This window comes from Bradysia coprophila, chromosome IV (genome assembly GCF_014529535.1).
Source record: "Bradysia coprophila strain Holo2 chromosome IV, BU_Bcop_v1, whole genome shotgun sequence".
NCBI classification, from domain to species: Eukaryota; Metazoa; Arthropoda; class Insecta; order Diptera; family Sciaridae; genus Bradysia; species Bradysia coprophila.
In genome coordinates this window covers 8,135,015-8,146,405 of record NC_050738.1, presented here as the reverse complement: position 1 = coordinate 8,146,405, position 11,391 = coordinate 8,135,015, and positions in this window count along the sequence as shown.

Sequence of the window (11,391 nt, the reverse complement as noted above, 5' to 3'; positions counted from 1 at the left end):
ATTTTCACAATTTTGTTACTTCTAACTTTTTCCAGTTCTGAGGATGAAATGTATGGTTTAGCTGCTATACGTTCATTTCCAGCTTATTATTTTTTAATTTAAACATACAATATTAATATCAAAAACAAAGGGAAACACTCGCAAAGGTGTATATATAGGTTATAATATGTGACAACTCTCGTGTAAAACATAGAGCCTCACGTATAGTGAACCATGGTGTCGAATCGACATTAACGCAGGATCCAATTTTAAAATGGAAAAGAATGTATATATAACAAAGAAATGAATAAAACTTAGATGTGACTCGTTAAATATTAAAACTTGTGATTGTTGATACTACCGAAAATATCGGAATTTTCATTATTTATTTCTGGTATTCTAGTTTGTAGGTTGTTCGGAAAGGGATGCATATAACAGAGTACATGATCGGCTGAAATATTGATCAGAAATTATACACGAATTTCGATTTTAGGTAAATGGAACTTGACATTGAATGAAATTTAAAAACTGATCCAAGAATAAAAGGCTAACAAGAATCAAGGTAAATGTTTTAAAATTTAATAGGCGACACACATAACAAGTTATCGTATAGACGTATAGTATCTAAAATGAGAAAGAATGGGCGACGAAATACCAATTCTATCGCCAATTCTTGGAGTTAAAATCGTTAAAAGAAACTCGGTTAATAGTATATTGCATATGAATGGGAAAAAAGATGGAAATGATGCTTCTTGTAGAGATTTAAGTGCTGATGCGAGGGAAAGCCTAGGTTAATAAAAAAGAAGTGTTTTACGTAATTTGACTCACCTAAATGTGAGGTATTCTATTCTAGAACGGAAACTTTAGCCGTCACGAGTAATGGTCCAGTTTTTAGGAATTTAATTCATTAAAATTTCAAAATTTAAAAATAAATTCGGCTAACGTTTATCTCTTAGTAAAATAATTAATTTACTCAACGACTGAGAAACTACATTTCGATAAGACAAATGATTCAAATGACTTCTCCTTGTGCTTAACAACCTCGTCCTCGTCATCTGATCGGAAAGCTTCCCACAAGAAGCATTATTTGCCATCATATGTCCAATTGATATGCAATGTACTATTACAGCAAATAGCAATAACTTACCAATCGAGGTTAAATTAATCCCCTGGCCTGGCTTATAAGTTATGACTTTTTCTGAAAATAAACACCATTAAAGGCGCAGTCATACGAAACATTTCTCATTCTCTGGTTTGATCAAAAGAAACTAAATATTTTATAGCACTGCTCTTGACTGTATCAATCCGAAACGTATAGTGTGCCTAAGCTAATCATAAATTTAATATTCACTTGCATTCAAGCCTTTTACCATTATACACCGTATAACAGCACTAAGCAATGACAAAAGTGATTTCTTAGTAGAATTTATTATTTAACATGAACTGAGTTTAAGCAAAAATATGTTATGTTCTGTTAACAAATAACATCAGTTTATGCAAATGTTTATATTCACGTTTAACTGATTGCCATTATTTATAGCAACTCAAAAATGTGTACATTCATAAATCATATATAAAAACATGTTTTATTTCTGTATATGTGTTATCTCTCGCTTGTATATTCAAATTGTTTATTATTCCAAACGCGCCAGGTTTTACCACCTTTCTCTTCACTGCAATGAGACTGGCAACATATATACACACAAATAACATGTTCTCTGTGTTGCAATCTTTTTGTTCATCTCAATGCACTCGGATGCACAGATTTGTTTGAAATAAATAACTGGTGACCATCGAGACAATCTTGACCTTTGATTACTCTCAAAGTAGCCATTACAAAAAAAAGAACACCAACTAACACTGCATCCACTGTATTCGTAGATGTGCAACGAAAAGTGTCCTACATCAACACATACATACCCGGACTGAAAGTTGGCAAAAAACAAAAACTTTCGGCGAAACTCAATTAACTTTTATAGTCGAATAAAATCAATGACTGATACACAGTACAGTGCATAGATATGGTGTGAAATGGACTTCCTGGTTAATTAAGTAGTTTTGGAGATATGTTTCCGAATTTACTTTGTGCCAAATCCACTCCCACAAAGGCTATAATTTACCAGCAAATCTGGAAAATGGACAATGAAATATAAGGACTATGAAACGAGTCCAATTTCACAGGTCGAAACTAACACCCAGCATCAAACACAATTGGCATTCAATTCTTTGCAATACATCGGATGAAGAGCAATCCTTCACATCGGGTATAAAAATCGTCATATGCAATTTTCCGTTACATGTACCTACCTATAAATATAAAATATGCAAAAGGTGTTATTAACTATGTATACGGCGAGTATCTGAAAAACACTTTGGTGCATAGTTTGTGTAATGTCTTAAACACGTTCGGAAGATGTTGGAACTCAATTTTAACATTATTTGAAACAAAACAAAGAAGAGAAGAACATAAAAGATAATTAGAAGGATGTTAAAGCTAAAAGTTTTTTTTCCTGCCTTTTTCTGCTCTAGCAAAAACATTGACTCTTAATTATTTGCGCAATAAAAAAGTAACAAAACTATCAAAACTTGTTAGGAATTTTCGTAATTCTTTGAAGGGGATTATTAACGAAGATGAACATAAATACTGAGATATTGTGAATGCGTCGGCCTTATTGCTGTGTAGGTTTTCGCAAAAAAATATTTGCACAAAGTGGACACTGTCACAACGAACAAGCGCACAAAGCAAAAGTTTCAAAAATAATTGCGACGAAGACGGAGTTTTGAGAAGAAACAAAAATAAAATGAGTAAACAACAAACATGTAAACTTAAGTTATTGCTAAGCTGAAGGCATATTAAATTATTATTTGGTATGCAGTTAAAGGACGGCTTATTAAATGTTAAACAAAAAAAAGAAGAGAATACGAAATGGCCCATTAAATTTCGTATGAAGAAGCTAATTGCGAATGGTGTATGATTACCATTGATGTCGCAGGACTGGTTCCAATTTAATTTTACGATTTTGAATATTTATATGCATGAATAATGTGTAATCTTTTTTGGTTATTTATTTTTTGAAATATACATGACAGTTTTTATAGATTTTTTTGGTTGGTATTTTGTTATTTTAAATATTGTAACATGACACCCAGATATTAATTAATAATGCATCTCATCAGATTGTACGAACCAGATATGAGAGACGGAATCATTTTAATTTTTCCACATTTTTAATAAGACAGCAGGCTACGGTTACTTGAGACGATTATTTTTAATGATATTTCATCTGTATGCCAATTAAAATTTAAATTAAATTGCGAAAGTTCAATAGCACTTTTCTTGTTTGCTCGTACGTAAATGTTATAATGAATATAAATTACATTCTTCTTGTTATTATGAACCGCTGGTTCTTTTCAATATAAAACGAAATGAGAAACGACTTTTAATGATTTAACAGCATAGAAACGAAGGAGACCAATTCAGGTATTGTATCTAGGTGTCCACGGCACATAACGCAGACAATTGAAATTCAATTTGAACCGTACAGATTTTAAGAATGTTTTTGTATTGACGACACGAAGAAACAAAAAAAAAACGAAAAGAAAATAAAATTGAAGAATTCGAGGTTCACCAGAATTGTTCATTTTCTTTTCAAAATAAAAAAAAAATTGAGAGGGTGAGACAACCACACACGTACATTTCGACAGGAACATTGATTTTTGGACACGACACAAGTACCATTAAATTTCATTTAATGTTAACCGAAACGTGCATTTTGGCTTATTACAAATAAATTGCATTTAAGAGTTTCTTTGGTTCATGTTCAATTATTTTCTTAAAAATTAATTGCCAGAGGAGCATCCTCATTCCGGATTTCTATAAGTTTTGCTTTAATTTAAAAAGAAAACATTTCCCAAAGTATATGGTGAGGGAGACATACACTTATACAAACGTTCAAATTATGAATCAAGCGTCAATTTAAAAATTAACAACACAATTAAAGGTCGGGAAGTTTGTTAATTATTAATAAGTTCGATATCCAAAAACTATCAATCGATAACAAAAAAAAAATTACTCGGGTCAAGTCTTACCATGGTAGACTACCCTAATAATTTTACATGATACATGTGTCGAAAACCGTACTTTTCCTGAATCAAACACTACTTTCGACGCCCTCAGCATGTAAAATCCTTTACATAATTCGGGATAAAAATTAATTCGCTAAAAAAACCATTTAGCATGAGTTAGGAAAATAACTATTTACGGCCGCAATCCAGCTTGTAATTGTTCATAGAAAAAATTGACGTTTGTAGATTGATTGCAAAGTGGAGTTATGTTTTTGGTGTGTCTATTATGTTACAGACGCACATATCGCATTCAAAAATTCAACTTTCTTATTGCTCATGACAAAATGTAGTACTTTGACAACTCAGTAACCTTAATCAACTTGAATCAACGCACTTCAAGCAAAAGTGATCGTAGTGACAGCTGCCAAATGGAATACTATTTAATATGAAATGGTTCTTTACAGTGTTTTACAGTTGTATGACACACTGTCAAGATTCAGTACCCTATTTAGAGTACCACTCATGCTTGAAGTGCGTTGCTTGAATCCATACCGACAAAAATAAGGGGTTAGCACCGGATAGTGCAGTCTCTTATAGTAAATATATGTTAAAACTAGTGAAGTAAAAGATTTTTTCCAGTCTTGTGAAATATATTTTTTAAGTAACAGATGATGCTGGGGATGTGCTTGTCGTCTGAGAAAGGGTAAAAGATAACTGGTAACCATTTACGAACAACAAGTTATTGTTACTTCTTTATTTTAAAGACACGCCTAATAGTCTTTTTGTCGTTGTCGATTACAGATGACTTTAAAACAAGTTCGTTCTAACACAATTTCCAATTTATTTAGTCTCTACTTTATTTTAACATTCGATAGGAAAAAAGTACACAGCAAAATTGAACTTTGTAGATAAAATTGTGAGAATAAATTTCTCTTAAAGTTCTTGTGTCTTTCTAAAATAAACCTCTATGTAATTATATGCATACGTACGTATATACATCTATACTCGCATTATTATTGATTTAATGAGTTGGGTTGGTTTTTTTTCCTCGAAAATTTCTGTTTGTTAGATATCGTTTGTCAGTTATCTACTTTGAAATGCCTTAAGCTATTTATAAAATAATGTGAAAGAAAATTCATGCTTGACTTAACAATTTTCTCATGGACTGAATGCAAAAGGAAATTGGTATCAATATTAAATGAAAAAGGGTTTTAGGGTTCATTAGGTTTTCTGCAAAAAGTGTATACGAAATGTTGTGGATATTTTAAAATATTATATTGAATTACTTTCAGAATGAAATCGTTAAAAGATTTAACCCATACGAAACGACGAAAAATATTACAAATCATTACAAGATGAAATATTGGACAATTTCTCGTTCATTTATCATCGTGCTAAATAATTTAACTTTATGTGCAATAATAAATCACTTTAATATAGATCGGCGGGCCAAAATACGAAAGCAGCTCGAACAACATGTACTATACAACGACATATCACTCTTTTAAATTTAAGTTGTAAAAAGGAGAAGCAAAAAAAAAGAAATTGGTATAAGCAACGCATCCAAAGTTGAGATGTTTCGTCAACGGAACGGTGTATCTATGACATAGAAAAATCTCCCCGGAGAACAACAAAAGTAATAGTTTTATGTTTTTATGGTTTTTCTCTTTCTCTCTTTCTCTATCTCTCGTTCGGCTTTGGGTGAAAGTATTTCATGTGGCTTTGCTTCAATTTAACCGGGACTCAGGTGTGCTTATTGTAAACTTTTTCCATTTCCACTCCTAAATCCAGACGGAATAGTTTTCCTTTTGTAAGCCATTCATCACGCCTGTATGATTAGATTTCATATTTTTTAAAGGCGACATGCGGTTTAGTTGGGGAGAAAATTTGTCTCGGGAATATTTTTAATTCGGAAAATTTAGTTTTCCGGAACGAAAAAAACAGCAGCCAAGTAACCAATTTATTCAGTAGAAAAATATCAGTGACTTGAAATCTGTACAAGATTTCCCTGTAGATAGGCGAGGACCATTCCTTTCATCACGTTTTAATGACTTGACGTACCATCGAGTAATGCAATGATTTGCGCCTTGCGGAACTTTGGAATGTAACACAACAAAAGAGAAAGAAATGCAGTGGTGGCTGCTATAGATTTTTTGTTGTTGCAGGTATCATACTAAATCGTTCGTATCATATGTTACCAGATGCGAGCATGAAGAATATTACGCTTCGTACGTGCATATTTGATGCAATTCAGAACCATTTTACATTAAATACAATCATAACGACTGACAGACTCACCGAAACGGATAAACGATGATATCAGTTACTGCACAATGCATTCAGTGCACTGTAGACATGTATTAGTGAAATATATACTCGTATGATGTAAAATATACTTTAATGTAGTAATATGTGCAATAAAATATAATATCTTTTGCTGTCACCGGTATATTTCCTCCTTTTTTTAATTTTTGTATTTGTGAATGAGAAATGTAATCTGAAAGAAATATTGTTCCCTCTCTTCAAGAAATATAGTTTTTTCTAACAAGTTAACAAGTTAAGTTTGGTTATTTGGTATCTGGAAATTTTAATAAAATTTTTGTTACCAACAAATAATAAAAAAATTGTTAGTTACTACTTTTGTACTTTTCCTCTTTCATCTCGTTCAATGTTTTTTTAAGAAATCACACGAAGAATTTATTTAAAAGTTTGCTCTTGTCATAAAGGATTTTTTTTTATAGTTTGCAAAATAAAACAAATTATAGTTTCGTAATGTGATATAAGTTTAATGTTAGACGACCGGAATGCCACAAAATTTTATTTTAATTTCCTCGTTAAACCATGATATTTAAGCCAGCTATTACCGTGTATATTTGAACGAAATTACCAATTGCATATCCACGAAAATGACAAATAACAGATCAAATTCGGCTACAGTACGATAAGTTGATTTGATCCATTTATTTAAAATGTAATTCCAAACAAATGATGTCTTTTGACAATTTGCTTCAGACAATATTTTTACTGTTCATATTCGTTGTACGGTATGATTGTGGTTATTCGAATCACAAGAAAGTTCAGCAGAGTGTCATTGCAACATTTCTTTTTATTTATTTTTTTCTTCTTTATTTTCAGCACGTCTACCATTTTTATTGAAGAAATGAAAATTGCATTTCCTTCAACGAAATGCAATGGGGTACTATGAATATATTTTCAACAAAATTTTATCGCTCGTTTCATGTTTAAAAGTGGAACAATGGAAAATGTTTTTGGGATTTAATCATAAAAGAAAATTACGAATACTTTAGCGTTCAGTTTATCGTAATGGGAAGTGAAGCCACAAGAGTATTTCCCATTTTACAATCTGAAACAATGTGACGCGTTAACGGTCAACTACATCACTTTTATGACACTTTCTCGCACTGAATCTTCGCATAGTAAACTAACGTATCCCCCTACCGCGGTATCATAATAGCGCAAATTTTAAGAACATTAGTACAATTCTGAGTGCTATCTGACGAGATAATATTCAAGACAAACACAAAACTTCGAATATCAAATAGAAGATAATCTACTACCGCTAAGGATTAGCAAATTATGTTGTTGCTGGAATGCTATGTGAAGTTATTATACAGGAAATTAAATAAATAAACACAGTTGAAACAAGGTTTATTAACCGAAAGGGTGTATGTACCAACCAAAATATACTTTCAAACATATTAAATTAATGACGAGTATAATAGAGATAAACTTTGTGTGTTAAATATTTTTGCCGGAGTTGATGTTGACGAATTCTTGTTTAATATTTTTGTTGAACAATGTAGATGTAAATAAAATACGACAACGGTTAACGTATCTACTGCCTAGCATTTCCATATGTATATATAAAGAGAATTTCGAAGTGTAATACAACAACTTGCAATAATTTCAAAGTGATTTCTTTTGTTGTTGTGGCTACACACATTTGTTCTAACGTTTCATTGAAGTCAGCTAAATAGATCATTTACGTAACAAGAAAGCAAACATTTCCGATCGTTCTATTTTTCGTGGAACGGACGATTCAGTAATGTTTTAAGTCAATTAGAATTTCAGCCAATGCTTCGTAATGCCCATGCAAAAATAATCAGAAAATTATTTTTTAAACTTATCAAATATGCGAAAGCTAATTGACACAACAAATATATAAAAAGAGAATCTCTCTAAGGTGGTTCTAGTGAGGAGGTGAATTTTTTACCTTTCACCTTTTATCGGTCATTTGAGTCCATTTATGAGTTTCACAAATAATTAACTGAAAGTCATGTCACTGAATGTTATTGAGAGGATAAAGTAGTTTTACCTGTATAAACCTAATGAGAACTTATCGATTTTAAGCAGGGACGTACATTTAATTTTATAAGTATCTTGCAATTACGCTAAGATTTTTCGTGAGACGATGCGACAACGTAAGTGTAGGAAGTACCATCATCGATTAATTCGCAACTCGCACATCCTCGTTCGTTATTACACAAATGGTACGCAGTTTTTCCACAGTTCGAGAATTCAAAGAACTATTAATTACAATCCATTTCTATCAAGAGTTACCAACATTACGATATGTACGTGTGAGTATTTCCTGTACATATATAGCAACGTGGATATCATGTGTGGAATGTGGATGTGGAATAAAATAAATTGGACTAAAATGATTCGTTCTTTTCATTCTTAATCTATCTATCTATGTATCTGGACTATAACGATTTCTCTATTACTCATCTACCAATTATTTTATAATACAAAAATCTCACTATGGGGAGTGCCCTATCGATGTTGGTCAATCTCTTTTTCACGTAAAAAGCTCCATTAAATAATGTAAACAGGACTAAGCATTCGAACGAAATAAATTTCTTCAAATTATTTGACGATGAGTATACTCGAGTTGTTGGGCTGATTCCTTTGTAGTCCAGTCCTTGTGTCAATCCGTTCGCTTGGCGTTTTTCGAGCTTTTTCGTTATTATTGGTAACCGATTTTCTTTTTTGAAAATTGACTTTGTCTGTACATTTTTGGCGAATGGAGCTATTTTCTCTGACACAAGGGCTTGGACTATTGATATATTTGACAAAGCGTATACGAATCATAAAGTCTCGTTTTTATTCCATAATACTTTAAAAAAGGGAGCGCCTCATTTGATAATGTCTATTACATATATGAATAAGCATAGCCGAATCCTCTTACGACCGATATTAATTTGTGGACGAACATGTCTTATTTCTCTAGGCACGTCGACAAAAAAGGGTCACCTACATTTGATTTCTATTTTTATAACAAGTCCCATATTATTCTTAAGCTGAAATATATATGACAAATGCCGGAATGCCTAACGCATGATGTAACAAACTTTTTCCGTTACGAATCATCTCGCATCAAAAAAAAAAAACATTTCCAAGAAAAATCAATCAATAAATGATTGCAAAAAAAGAACATTCCGCTTATCATTTCTCAACATTTTCTTACTATCGTTCAATAAATTACACATAAGTCTTATGAGGAATTAATGTCGGCTTTGCAATCATGAGTACTGTTTCGATGTGGATGATATGTTCAATTTGTATAAAATAGAATCAGCAAACAGCCTTCAATATCCTTCAATAAAAACGCTATTAACACAAGTACAATGCCATCGATAGTAAGATACTTTTTGTAACTTTCTGCCTGTAACATTTTCAAAATCTCGCCATCTTTAATTATATCATGTTTTCGAGAAAAATACGATTTCGATTTAGAATAGACTGAATGGTTGGTTTCTTGTGACTTTATTTCAGACATAAATTTTATTGTCTCGCATGTTTTTTTTAAGAAAATATAATGGAACGGTTCTTTATGATTCATTACATTTGAATTCAAAAATGAAAATTGAGGGGAAATCACTTGAATGAAATAAATCATACGGTTTTCGAACCGATAGAAAGGGAGATAACTGTAAAGAATGAGGCTGATATATGTTATACAAAAAACAGAAAACTTAATTATCTTTTAGATTTTCCCTGAGATGCCATTTATTAGGAACTCTTATCAATGTGTCTAATTTTAGAATTTCTTACAATTGAACTGATCTTTTACTTTAAAATGTTTAAATGGCAAGCTTTTTATAGTATAGTATCTGTCATGTGCGCATAGTCATCACAAATCTTTTACTTCACTAGCTGAGTTTACTTGTAATTTGCAATATTTTGTTGTCAATTCAGATGTCATAAAATAATGAATATATTTACTACACAAAGTTACAAACATCATATACGATAGACCTATATTACCCTACATTTCATTGGAAAGTAGAAGAATCTAGGTTATGCAGCGCAACGAAATTTTAACTTATTTTAGTTGCTAAAAGGAATTCTTCTTCCAAAATAGTACAGAGAGAAGAATATTATTAAAATAATTACGCACTCACGCTAGTTAAATACAATGAGAAACAATGACAATCTAGAGAAAGAGTTTACGTATAATAAGGTACACTGTTGTCGGGGAATATTAAACCAATAACATTCAGCTGCTTATACAGCTACAGTCGTAGCTTTCATCAATTTGGAATTAGAACTAAACACTTACCTTTAGCGATTCCAAAATTGAACTTAGTACTCACTCTTGTATTATGTCTACGTAGTGTCAACACTAAGAGAAATGTAATACGTTCACTAGTTCGTTCCGATCACACAACACAGCACTGTACAAAAATCTTTCTCTTCAGAATTTAAAATCAAATTCGCAACTTATTTTGAATTGCGTTAAATGAACACTGAAAAATGTTGGACAGAATTCATCGATTGAACAGCAAGTGTCGTTTGACTTAGCAAAAACATTTTTAATTAAAAAAACTGGAATCCAATGGAATTCAGGTGAACTACTATAGTTATAACGTAAAAATTGTAGAGTCGGTTTGGTAATTATGAATTAAATAAATTTTACAAAGATCAGTTCGGATTATTACCTATGATACGTATTCAAGAAAAAAAAACTAACTTAAATTCGCACACGTAAGCCATAGTGCTCACTGGTTTGAAAATATCGTTGAAAAATCTATTAACAGGTTCTTGTACCGTGTTGACAAGATTTGTTGTCATTTTTTATACATAGTCCAATGGTTCTCTATGTTAAATTATTGCCGACAAAAAGCTAATGAACCCTTTTAACGTAAAATTTGGCGGGTATAACGATAACAAGATTATTGCCAATCTCTTTTACCCTCCATTAAGTCAACAAATTTTCCATAATTGCCCAATTACAAATACGAAATCCCTGAGCGCTCTATTTTTATATTTGTTTTAATTTTCGATGACTTTGCTCATTATGCAGATTGGGACAATTTTTAC